Below are 13,625 nucleotides of genomic sequence, written 5' to 3'. Positions count from 1 at the left end.
ATGTGATTGTATGGGTGGTTACCTGGCACTGTAGGGTTGCCACCCGTCCTTTAAAATACGGAATCGTGCCGCGTTTGAGAATGAAATTGCGCGTCCCGTTTTGAATCAATACTGGACGGGATTTATCCCGTATTTTTTTTATAATTTTTTTTTTAAAGCAGCGTCTCATGCAAATCATCCCACACGCATTTTATGAAGATGCCTCCTTTCCTACTTTTGATTGGGTAATACTTGATGTCATCGTTAGTTTGATTGGTGTTTTTAACTGTCCAGTGAGTAGGGCGTGTCTTTCAACCGTAAGCAGATTTTTTGCACTGGTATCACTGACCTCGACGACGGCGACGTTATACGTCAAAAATAAATTACAATAAATGACGATTTTAGCGATACTTTATTACGACGGCGGCTACATAGACACGATCAAATAAAAACAAAAAAATCAAATAATCATTCTACATTTTCAAAACGTCGAAAAAAACGACGGAATGAAAAAAAGGCCCACCCGACGACCCACCCATTCCATTTTTATATATATAGATATATATATATATATATATATATATATATATATATATATATATATATATATATATATACATATCTACATATATATATATATATCAAATCAATGTCAACCTTTTGTAGTAATGTGTTTTTTGAACAGGTTTGATTCATCGAAGTGATCACTCCTGCTGCGTTCAGTCACTTCACGTGAGCCGCTCTCTTGTGTGATGTTGCGATGTCCACGGGTTTATTTAATGTTAGCTAAGACCCGGCAGTTAAAAGTTTCTCGCTACAGCAATTTTAACTCTGTCACAAAGTGATCCAAACTGTCGTTTATACCTCGTGTCTTCTCATTAAACTTGTATCTCGCGAATATGGCATTGCAAACGGCAGCGGATCAGTTCACGTGCTTACATGGGAGGCGTGATGACGCGATATATTTTGATATATATCAAAATACCCGCGCTTCACAGTGGCGAAGTACTGCTTTAAAATTTTTATTAAGAAGAAAAGTAAACCTTTTTAAACTGAGGGAAAATTAATCAATAATTATTTGTTATGAATCTCTTTGTAAAGCACGTTGTCAGTTCTCCCCTCTGGTTGTAATATGACCAAGCTGTGTGCTGAGCTTACTGTTGAGCATGCAACGTACAGTTGGCCATGTGAAAAGCAGTCCTGCCTCAAATCAATGCCAACCTTTTGTAGGGTCTGTCCCTGAGACTTATTAATTGTCATTGCTAAGCAGAGCCTTAGTGGAAATTGGAGGCGTTTGAATTGAAATGGGAGATCAGAGGGTATAACGGGGATGCGAGAAATAAAAACTCTCTCCCCTGAGCCACCACCAGTAAAAATAGTTGCCTGAATGAGGTTCTTTTGCAGACACGTGACCTGAAGTCTCGTGCCGTCACAAAGTTTCAGTGGCTGTACGGAAATCCACAATCGGTTTCATATTGTTTTCGTACCTTATCAATTGTGTAATGTGTTTTTTGAACAGGTTTGATTCATCGAAGTGATCACTCCTGCTGCGTTCAGTCACTTCACGTGAGCCGATCCCTTGTGTGATGTTGCGATGTCCAGGGGTTTATTTAATGTTAGCTAAGACATGGCAGTTAAAAGTTTCTCGCTACAGCAATTTTAACTCTGTCACAAAGTGATCCAAACTGTCGTTTATACCTCGTGTCTTCTCATTAAACTTGTTTCTCGCGAATATGGCATTGCAAATGGCTGTGTGCTGAGCTTACTCTTGAGCATGAAATCTAACGTGGTTTGTGCCCTTCAGAATGAAAACAGTTTGCATTCACCTTTTTAATAAAAGGCGAGCTTTTAAGCCTGAGAAATCACCCCGTAAATGCACACATTTAATTGCACATGTGTTAATATGTATGCTTACACAGTATTAAAAGACGCTCAAAAATTAATGTCATTTACCTTCGTTCCCGCGTTTGACTCGTGCTGTAAATCTCTTCCTTGTTTTTAGTTCACGTGATTATGTAGGAGGCGTAATGACGCGATACGTGACTCCGCCTCCTCCATTAGAGTATATGGACAAAAAACAGGTTCCAGTTATGACCATTACGTGTAGAATTTCGAAATGAAACCTGCCTAACTTTTGTAAGTAAGCTGTAAGGAATGAGCCTGCCAAATTTCAGCCTTCTACCTACACGGGAAGTTGGAGAATTAGTGATGAGTCAGTCAGTGAGTCAGTCAGTGAGGGCTTTGCCTTTTATTAGTATAGATTTATATTATTATTATATTATTATTATTATTTATATTATTATTTTCATTTTATATTCTTTTCAAGCAAACAAATGTATGCATAATCTGTCTTTTTCCATCCATTCATTATCCAACCCACTATATCCTAACACAGGGTCACGGGGGTCTACTGGAGTCAATCCCAGCCAACACAGGGTGCAAGGCAGGAACAAATCCTTGGCAGGGCTCCAGCCCACCATGGGACACACACATGGGAAGTGAACACAAGTCTCCTTACTGCAAGGCAGCAGTGCTACCACTGCACCACTGTGCCACCCTAATCTATCATTTTATTAATTCAAAATCAGTTTCAGGAATGTCTTGACATATACTGAGCTTCCGTGTTTTAAGGTACACACCCACCATCACACAATTTCTACATTCAAAAATGTCAGATGTCACATGTTAATTGAATGTGGTATTAATTGGGCATACTAGAGTTTCCAGAATGAGTTATTTTTCAATTGAGAGTGGGCACACTGAACACAAATGACCTTGATGCCTTTGAACAGGGCATGATAGTTGGCCTGAGCAGGATGTCCATCCATGCTATCTGTTAATGCCTATCTGTCTGGAAAAGTAACCACCAATCATTCTAGTCACAATACTCATTTATCTCTGCTCTCCATATTTAAATTTAATACACTCTATCCTGAGCTGCCTCGAAAGCTCACATATTGTAATCTGTTCAGTCAGCCAATAAAAGGTGTCATTTTGTTTGACTTCTAATTGCATCCATAATAGCTAACACGGGATGGCTAACACAGTACAACACCCTACTAATATAATGTATACACTATATACTGTATACATATCATTTATTATATTACAGTATTTATTAAAACTTGTGTTGCTATAATTCAATTTTCATTAATTTTAGGCTCCGTAGCAAGAACCTGTCCCTGAATCTACTTGTGTTAGTGACAGTGATCCCTGGGGAGGAATGAGAAAAGAGTCTGTCCAGGATGGCCTAGGGCTTTATTAATATTATGCTCCTTTTTAAGGCAGCAATGTTTGGCTTTAGAAGTTTCAAAAATAGCTTTTAACTTTTAAGATATTTAATTGAGAAGCATGCCTATCTTAGCACTAATGCCTGAGTGTAGAAATGGTATGTTCAGTTAGTCTTGCTTACACAGTGACGTTAGTCCTACATATCTGACCCCATTTGCTATTAGAGGAGACTCTGTAGATTACAGTCATCATGTGTTAATTCTTAGCTTTTAAGATATGCAAATGGATAGTGCCTATACAGGCCCTCTGTGCAATGCTAGGAATGGATATGTTTGGGTTAGTGTTGATGGCGTAATGACAACAGTTTTAAATGTCTGACACCATTTGCTATTAATGGAGGGTCTACAGATCAGAACCCACCTTGGTTTCATGTTAACACAATCCTTATAACTTTAAAGAGATTCAAATGGAAGATTGCCTGTTGCTGAGAATGTACATTTTGGGTTAGTGCTGCTGGTGCAGTGACATTAACCTTAAATTTCTGACCTCATTCACTATTAGAGGAGATTCTGTAAATTACAGTCCACACTGGGTTAATGCTGACACAATCCTTATCGTTTAAGATAATCAAATGAGAAGAGTGAATTGCAGGTCCTTATTGCTTTGCTGAGAATGGGAATGTTTGAGTTAGTGTTACTGGTGCAGTGACACAAACCTTATATGTCTGACCCCAGTTACTATTACAGGAGGGTCTTTATGTAGGAACCATCCTTAGCTTTTAAGACATGGACAGTAGCATTCTGAGCCACTGATGTCTTTATGCCATATGCTATTCCTATTACTTGATTGACTCTTGAAATATAAAGGATGTTTTCTGTGCATTCCATTTCCGTAAATCCTTTTTTTCTGACAAAGTACTTTAGTTTCTGAGATTAAAAAATCAACCTTCAATCAGCAGTTTTCTGTTACCTTTAGCACCAGTGTGGCCCAATTCAGGTGGTTTGACATGTGGTGGATGCGCATGCTCCAAACCTGGCCGATTTAATGTTTATTGGGTCTTTTATTTTGATACATTTCGTTTTATTCTTCGTCCTTCTCTCTCGCTGCGGGATGTGTAGGGGGCAGGACTTCCTTTATGTGGAGTGAAGTCATTTCCTGTTAGAAACGGCTCAGCCTGGGCCATTCTCTTTAGTGTTTGCCCTGTCTTCCTTTTACGATTACAGCAATATTTAAAAGAAAAAGAACAGAAGACAAAAAGGAAACCCAAATCGCCCAAAGCGATTAACTGGTCGTGTGCAGCCTCACCCTGATCACATGGAATAACGCATTCATATCTATTGGACTAAAGGATAAGAAGGTGAGAGCTTTGCAAGCCTCTGATTTTCTCTGCAAGTCACATTTGGACTGAATGATATGTTGTGAGGTAGTTAGCTAGTTGTAGCACCAACAGTCTTACTGTCCAGTAGCTATTTTTTAATTGTATATTGCATCTGCCATAATTGAAATAAAGGTTTCTTTTCTCCAAGGATTCTGATGTAGCTGATCATATCGGTGTTAATGAATGCATGTCATTTTGCCGGCTGAGCTTTAAACGTAACTAAATCCTTTAACGGTGTATATTGGTTGCCAGTTTGTTATACAAGTTGGACTTTAGCGAGGAGTGCCTTCCGATCTCTCTTTTCGTTGTAGAAGGAGAAAAAGCTTCATGGCATATCTAGTGACCCCCGATCAATCACTAGCGTCGAGACGAGGTGCATAGCTTTTGATGATGACACAGTATTTGAAGTTTGCCTGGCTGTAAACTTTAGGGTAAATGACATTAGTCATCTGTTGGTTAGATGTGCGGCTTGTTCATGTCAGTGATTTCAGAATATCACCCCCACCTCCCGTGTAATTCGTTGACGGATTTAATGCTCAGTAACTGAAATTGAATTAGGGGGGAATGGGATGGCGGAGCTGTCGAAATATTGGGCCTGGTTTTAAAGGAATATCAGTTGTAGGGAGATCTGTGAGTTCGTGAGAAGAATTATGTTGTTGAAGGAGGAGGCAGTCTTGAAATCAGTTTGTTTGCACAAATCTCCCAAATCAGCACTATTACAGGTACTTTAGCCCAGCAAGATGCAATTTTTTAAAATATCACTGTTTCACAAGGCCTTATCAGTATCATGAGCTGTAAATCTTTTTATTTCAATTTCATATGAAATAATTTGTGCATAATTTGAAACGGGCATAAAACTAGTTTAGTCATAAAGGTTCCAGTTTTCCCCTTATTAATGCTGCCATATCTTGAGAATATAAGGTTGGTCATTTATAGCTTCCTAGTTTAGAGAATATGACTTTCTAGGAATAGATTTCTTGTACTCAAGCCAAAATAGAGCACAACTCAAAGCAGGTAGCATTTTAAACAGAAATCTCACAATTTTGTCAAAGAAACAAACTAGAAATTCAGAAAAATAAAGCAAGGATACAAGACTTCATTGGTCATCACGAACACAATTCTATAAAGTTGTAACAAGATTCGTGCTTAATCATGGTGACAAAATAAATAGCACATTAGAAAAGTACAATGATAGCACAAATACATCAATGTACTGGAAATTTGATCGGGCTATATCATGAAAGCTTACCTTGTAAAGAAGTGTCCTCTGCAAAGGAACCAAGTTGAAAATAATAAAGTAAGAACCTGGTTAAGTGAAAATTGCAAATTTATAGTGTCGTAGTTTCATTGAGTGTGTTACATCTAAAAATGAAAAACACCACCTTGCAGAAGAGATACATTTTGAAATCTCCGCTCCATTATGTGATGCAACTGTTTTTAACCCTGTGAACTTGAGCTCAGTCTTGATGATTAAAAAATCCTGTACATGTATTGCTTTTATGTTCCAACAGTTTTAAAACATACAAAACTAATGTTTTTTCCTGATATATCTAGAACACAAATGTACCACCCGCTTACAATATCAACCAGGGCAGTGCTCTTGCCTAACATGGTGTGTTATAACCGTGTTATGTGTAGTCTTTATATTCCTGCTCAGTGTAAAGGTGAATAAAGTATCTTTAAAAATGCAATGCAAAATGTGCCAAATTGCACATTTAAAACTGTTGACAAATTTGCTATATGCAAGTGTGAACACTTTTTTCTTCTTACATTGGGTTTAGCTAGGGGGCATAAGTGATACAGTCCTGTTGGTGTATAGAGTTTTTTTAAAGGGTCTGTTTATACACCTAAATACCTCTGCCAAGAAAGAGTAGTTGCATACTTGGGGCACATTTAGAAAAATTTTGGCCATAAGAACATACCTGGTGCAGGAATTTTCTGATGATCGAGACAAGCAGGGACAGGAGAATTATGAACCACACACCAATATAATACAACTTATTTTTGTATCGTGCTCTTCATTGAGTGCAGGTGCAGAATGCTGTGACAATTCTCAGTTAAAATGCAAGTATTAATAATAATATATGCAAGTATATATTATACTAATCATTAAATGCAGTACTGATACACATTTAAATACAGATTTGTTAAAACAAACAAAGAACAAGTAGGCACTGATTAAATATAAATGGAAACCAATAACATCTGTCCATTAGTTAATTGATGAACTATGGCCAGGAGAGCAGTGGCACCAAGTGCCACATCCAGATACCAAGAAAAGAAACCAAATAGATGAGAATTAGTAACTGTTTAAAAGTATGGTGACACTTCAATTTTTTTGTACAAATTACCAAAAAACAGAAGTTCAGTATGCACAGATAATCAGCAGCTCTAGTCAGGGTATGCTAGTCTAAAGAAGTGAGTCTTCACCCTGGATTTAAAAGCTGAAACTGAAGGGGCATCTCTTATATATGTATCCTTGGAATCTGAAGTAGTCCAGCATTTTTAAATGTCTATGTGCGCTCTGGTTCGTAAGTAACGATAAGCTCAGATAAGTAAGCTTGATTAGAATCCTTTTTTTAATGTATACTGTATGCCACATTTTACCATTTCAAGGGAAGTAAATACTTAATTTACAGACTCAACTAATACACTCTCAGATGTCATCATTTCATATTCTTCCTGGGCTTTTTCAACTAATTGTTTTAGAGTCTTACTCAAACACTTGGTGAATAGTGCTATTATAGGAATCAGATTCAAGGTAGGATGTTAGCAGGCAGATCTTCATGTATTATACAAAATTCTTTGTGTTGAACTTTTTGTTACAAGCAATCACAGATGACTTTCTACATTGGCAGGTTCAAAGTTAAGATTGCAAATGTTGAGAAATGTTGCACAAACTTAAAAAGAAACCAAAACACTAAAGTGAAATAGTTGGAATAATAACTAGACAACCTTGGAATAGTAGCTAACCATTATTAAGTAAAATATATAGAGATGCAGCCATTCAAAATGTTGGAATTATACTGCGGCAGTACACTGCATGCCTTTGTGCTATTTTACTAATTTTCAGTAATGCAAAAACACTAGCTTGAAAATCTGCCAGGTGAAGCAATGAAAGTTTGAAATGTCATGCTACCTGTGAAGATTTATATTCAAATTGTTTTCAAGGCTCATAGACAATCATTATTTTTTTATTTTATTATTTTTTAACATTTTTTCAAGTTTATTTATTTAAAACATGTAACATTCCATACATTCAAGTCAAACTTAACAAAACTAAATTCAATTCAACATCCCCATGAGACAGAGAGAAAAGCCAACACCCAGTGTAAAACTGTGTATAGAGTAGTATAGAGGGAAAGGAGTCTTTCTCTCCAATATGAGTGCTTATTCTAAAATATTATTGATTAGATCCTGCCAGGTTTCAAAAACGTTTTGAACAGATCCTCTAAGACAGGATTTGATTTTTTTCCAGTTTCAAATAGTATATAACATCAGTTACCCACTGACATAACAGAGGTGGGTTAGGATTCTTCTAGTTGAGCAAGGTAAGTCTATGTGCCAATAGTGAAGTAAAGGCAATTACGGTTTGTTTGTCCTTTCCACTTTAAGCCCATCTGGGAGTCCACCAGACACAGTTGTTAGTGGATTAGGCGAAATTGTGACACCAAGGCTTTCTGAGGATGGTACCATTTGAGGATAGTACATGGAGGCTTTTAAATGCTTAATACTGAGTAATTTGGCAACCTCCTTTAACATTTCCAAGGTAAACAGCGTTCCATGGTTCGTTAGGACTTAATTTGGAATTCTGATCTGCGCAAAGACCCAGGCAAGTTCCTGTGCGATATACTTTGTTTTAGCCACTCTTAAGGGGATGGCTTCAGGATATCGGGTAGCATGATCCACAATAACTAGAATATATTTGTAGCCTCTAGCAGAGGGTTCTAGTGGTCTGACAGTGTTGACCCCTAACCGCTCAAATGGAATGTCAGTGAACAGAACCAGGACAAGATGTGTATGGTCCTGCCAGGGAATCTGGTGAAACTGACATTCCAGACACAAAATGCAAAAGTGACTGACCTTCTCATTAATTCCCGTTCAGTAGAAACAAAGTTTAATCCTCTACAAGGTCTTCTGAGTGCCTCAGGTGGCACCTAAGAGTTGGGCATGTGCTAGGTCACAGACTTGTTGCTGGAAAGTTCGTGGGACTAACGGTAATGTCTGTACCTTCCTTCTTTTTCAGATACCCGATGTAGTAAATCATCTTTTAGGAACAAAGTGAGGTCCCTGAGGCATGGGACGATTTGTGCATTGGCCGTTTATCAGGACAACCACATTTATTGCAAAGTTCAGGGAATCATCATTCCATTCTTCATGTTTTAAAGAAGCAGGTGTCTGCCTAAATTGAAAACGTAATTCGGTAAGGGGATCACGTGCCAACTCGGAGGAGGTAGCCTCATCCTCCGCCTGGTCTATGTCATTAGAAGTTGACGGTGGAGCATCACTCCCTTCCGACTGAGTAGCTATGTCAACAGTTGGGCATAACTGCGGTGTGGGACTGATATTCCCCATCAGTGATGAGGTGTAGTACTTTCTTAGAGGTGGGAAAGATTCTTCCACTAATAAGGTCTGACCAGTCCCCCCTGAGAATTACAGTGACAGGAGGATTGTGCATAACAACCAGACAGATCTACTGTGTGAATACCTTGTAGGTGATAATTCATTGGATGGACCGATACCTCCAGGTTTCCTGGTGGGTACAGGTCAGACTGGTCGATCCGGACTTCCGCTGTCACAGTAGTATGCATTGGCAAGCTACAATAGAGACATTGCTGCTGGAATCGATAAGCACTGACACCTTAAACCCATTTACAACCACCACCTTATCTCTTGGGAAAGACAGAGGGTGCAAAAAACAACAATACCTCTTTCCTTTGGCCCAACTGCAGTCCATGTGCTTGCCGAAATAGGGTTGGGTATAGTATGGTCAAGCTTTCCACAATAACATTGGGGTGGTGTTGGCAGTGTCTCTTCTGGATGTGTCTTAGGGTCAGTATCATGACGAGATGACTCAGCTGTAGCAACTCGTCCCTGCTGAGACTTGTGCTGTTCAGCATGCCTTTCTGCTCTCTCAACTTGAGAAGCAGCGTAGTGTCGCTCAAAGGCTGAGATCAAGGCATCCTTTGAATCATGTTCTTGTCTCTTGACTGGATGGGCAAGATGTTCTGGGAGGGCTTGTATGAAGAAATCAGAGGCAACCAACTCCGTGATATCTTTTGAAGAGTTGGTCTCTGGTTTTAACCATCGACTCACACAGCTCTAGATTTCGTAGGCCTGGACACATGCAGATTTTTCAGAGTCGAAGGTCTACTTTGAGTTTCTCATAGTCACGGGCTACCTCATCATTAAGATCATAACAGGCGTGCTGTCCCAGTCCCCCCAGGAAAGGTCCTAATATGTGTGCCCAATCTGCATGTTCCCAATGATGACTCATGGCAGTACACTCAAAAACTATAAAGTAAGTTTCAATTTCATCATCTGAGTGTAATGCTAGAAGTACTCTGGATGGTCCCATCCCCAAGTCCCATTGGAGAGCCACACGAGCTTGTCCATGTACCTCCATTTCGGTGATTTGGGTTTGTTTTTTTCCCCACCTGGAGTACACAAAAATTAATAAATTATTATTGATGAAGAAATAATTGCCTACTGTCAAATCTTGTAAGTACAATGCTCTTGTTCTCTCTGATAACCCTCCCCTGTTCTTGGAGCTTGAACTGTTATGCCCTACACACTCCTCTCATACTCCTGTCATTGGCAGAAGTTTCCACAAGAACACTTTGGGAAACTTTAAAGGTGTTTTTAATGGGACACATTATTTCACATCTCTCTAATAAAAATAAATTGGAGACCAAGAAGAAGAAGAACAACAAAACAATATTTATTTATATTGCACATTTGCATACAAAAAATGTAGCTCAAAGTGCTTTACATGATGAAGAAAGAGAAAAAAGACAAAAAAGAATTAAAATTGGGGAACACTAATTAACATAGAATAAAAGTAAGGTCCAATGGCCAGGGAGGACAGAAAAAACTAAAAAAAAAAAAAAACTCAAGACGGCTGGAGAAAAAAATAAAATCTGCTGGGGTTCCAGGCCACGAGACCGCCCAGCCCCCTCTGGCATTCTACCTAACATAAATGACCTCAATCAGTCCTCATTGTATTCAGGGTTCTAATGGAAGAATGGAAGAAGGCTTCAGACTTAATCAGTGAGATTTCTAGAATAGAACATGAATATGCCACCTATCCAAATGAACCACTTTACAAGAAAAGAATGACTCTACAATGCAGAATTTAATCTCTTGACAATAAAAGCAACTGAACAACTCATCTTTAAATCGTGACATTAGTATCACAAATTTGGAAGGAAGCCTAATAAAATTTTGGCTCCACAAATTCACAAAGGAAGTTTGCAACACAATAACAGAAATTACCAGCACAAAAGGAGATAGTCATTGACCATAAAAATAAACCATACATTTAAGCAGTACTATAAGTTCTTATATTCTACTTAGTTTAAAGAAGATGTGACACAATCGAAGGAGTTTTTTGATACAATGCAAATCTCACAGGTTGTTACTTTTAGTGCAAAAGAACTTGACAAGCCTCTCACACTCTCGGAATTACTGGATGCTATAAACTCATTCCAAAATGGGAAAGCAGCAGGCCCTAATGGCTTCCCAGTAGAATTTTATAAAAACAATTCTAAGTTGGCTCCATTATTATTAGCAGCATTCATAGAAGCTAGAAAAAAGAACATTTTTACTACATTTTTTTGCCAATCATTAATTACCATTTATTCCAAGAAAAATGAGGATTTAGTACTATGTACATTATTATTTCACTTCTAAATTATGATGTTAAGATTCTCTCCAAAGTTCTAGGTAGAAGGATTGAGAAAGTGCTTCCTTCTTCAGTATCACATAACCAAATCAGATTAATTAAAAACAAACACTTCAAACCTTTGACGTCTGTTTAATGCAATAAACTCACCCATAAAATATTAATACACCTGAGATTCTATTACCTTTGGACGCAAAAAAAAAGAGCCTTTGACAGAGTTGAATGGCATTATCTATTCACCACACTACACAAATTTGAGTTTGGCCCAAATACAGTATATCTGCTTGGATAACATTACATTGTACAAGTCCAGAAGCCTCAGCTTGTATTAACAACATGAACTCAAACTGCTTCACACTGGAACATGGTACTCGACAAGGGTGCCCTCTATCATCATTGCTTATTGGTTATTCATTTTGGAAATACAGTGGAACCTCGGTTCACGAACGCCTCGGTACATGTACAACTCGGTTTACGACCAAAAAGTTCGCCAAACTTTTGCCTCAGTTCACGACCACACACTCGGTATACGAACAAGCCAGTTTCCCTTTCGGTTTGTGCGCGCTGATGATTTCCGCACGTGTTGCATTGTTCTCGGTCAGACGTGAACTGCTGCAATGTAAGAGAGAGAGAGAGAGCAGGCAGGCTTGTGTGCTGATGAGAGAGAGAGAGAGAGCAGGCAGGCTCGTGTGCTGATGAGAGAGAGAGAGAGAGCAGGCAGGCTCGTGTGCTGATGAGAGAGAGAGAGAGAGAGCAGGCAGGCTCGTGTGCTGATGAGAGAGAGAGAGAGAGAGAGCAGGCAGGCTCGTGTGCTGATGAGAGAGAGAGAGCAGGCAGGCTCGTGTGCTGATGAGAGAGAGAGAGAGAGAGAGCAGGCAGGCTCGTGTGCTAATGAGAGAGAGAGAGAGAGAGTGAGCAGGCAGGCTCGTGTGCTGTTGAGAGAGAAAGAGAGAGAGAGAACAAGCAGGCAGGCTCGTGTGCTGATGAGAGAGAGAGAGAAGGAGAGAGAGAGCAGGCAGGCTCGTGTGCTGTTGAGAGAGAAAGAGAGAGAGAGAACAAGCAGGCAGGCTCGTGTGCTGATGAGAGAGAGAGAGAGAGAGCAGGCAGGCTCATGTGCTGATGAGAGAGAGAGAGAGAGAGAAGGCAGGCTCGTGTGCTGATGAGAGAGAGAGAGAGAGAGAGAGAGAGAGCAGGCAGGCTCGTGTGCTAATGAGAGAGAGAGAGAGAGAGAGTGAGCAGGCAGGCTCGTGTGCTGTTGAGAGAGAGAGAACAAGCAGGCAGGCTCGTGTGCTGATGAGAGAGAGAGAGCAGGCAGGCTCGTGTGCTGATGAGAGAGAGAGAGAGAGAGAGAGAGAGAGAGAGAAGGCAGGCTTGTGTGCTGATGAGAGAGAGAGAGAGAGAGCAGGCAGGCTCATGTGCTGATGAGAGAGAGAGAGAGAAGGCAGGCTCGTGTGCTGATGAGAGAGAGAGAGAGAGCAGGCAGGCTCGTATGCTAGAGAGAGAGAGAGAGAGAGAGAGAGAGCGCGTGCAGCTGAGCAGGGAGCCTGGGTGTTTGTCAGTGTTATTCAATGTTTTTACATTAGTTTACTATTACACTGTGCATTCTGTGGTGTAATTAACTATATTTGTGCTTAAAAATATTTTAAAAAATATATTTATATACAGTTCATACGGTCTGGAACGGATTAATTGTATTTACATACAATCCTATGGGGGAAATTGCTTTGGTTCACAACCAATTCGGTTTACGACCAGAGGTTTGGAACGAATTATGGTCGTGAACCGAGGTTCCACTGTAATTTAGTGATAAAGGGGATTATCAGAAAAGGAATCAAACACAAAATATCACTATTTGCAGATAATATGGTACTTTATATGTTAGACCCACAAATATGTTTACAATCAGTCCTTAATGCATTCATAGAATTTCAGAAGACATTTGGTCTCAAAATTAACTTCAATATAAGTGTGCTTTTTCCAGTGTAGTCTTTTTGAACAGTTTGGTCAAGATGAAGAGCCTTTCTAAACTTCTGTTTCTATTTCGGTGCATCCTTATATACATTAACAAATAATTCTTTAAGAAATTAGACTCCATTATAACCTCATTTGTCTGGAATTTGAGACGTCCACACA

General features: G+C 39.3%; 1 protein-coding gene across 5 annotated transcripts in view; it reads left to right on the top strand.

The window, feature by feature from the left end:
• The first annotated feature begins 4,357 nt into the window (after positions 1 to 4,357).
• Positions 4,358 to 13,625, top strand: part of stau1 (staufen double-stranded RNA binding protein 1) — an 814,059-nt gene continuing 804,791 nt past the window's right edge. For all 5 annotated transcript variants that reach the window (XR_003717528.2, XR_007936091.1, XM_051932847.1 and 2 more), the window contains exon 1: positions 4,358 to 4,567. The gene's annotated coding sequence lies outside the window, so the exon portion shown is untranslated. The remainder of the gene's footprint in view (positions 4,568 to 13,625) is intronic.

Source organism: Erpetoichthys calabaricus, chromosome 10 (assembly GCF_900747795.2).
Source record: "Erpetoichthys calabaricus chromosome 10, fErpCal1.3, whole genome shotgun sequence".
Classification (NCBI taxonomy): Eukaryota; Metazoa; Chordata; class Cladistia; order Polypteriformes; family Polypteridae; genus Erpetoichthys; species Erpetoichthys calabaricus.
Note: the sequence above shows the minus strand (reverse complement) of the source record. Positions and strands in the feature narration are given on the sequence as shown.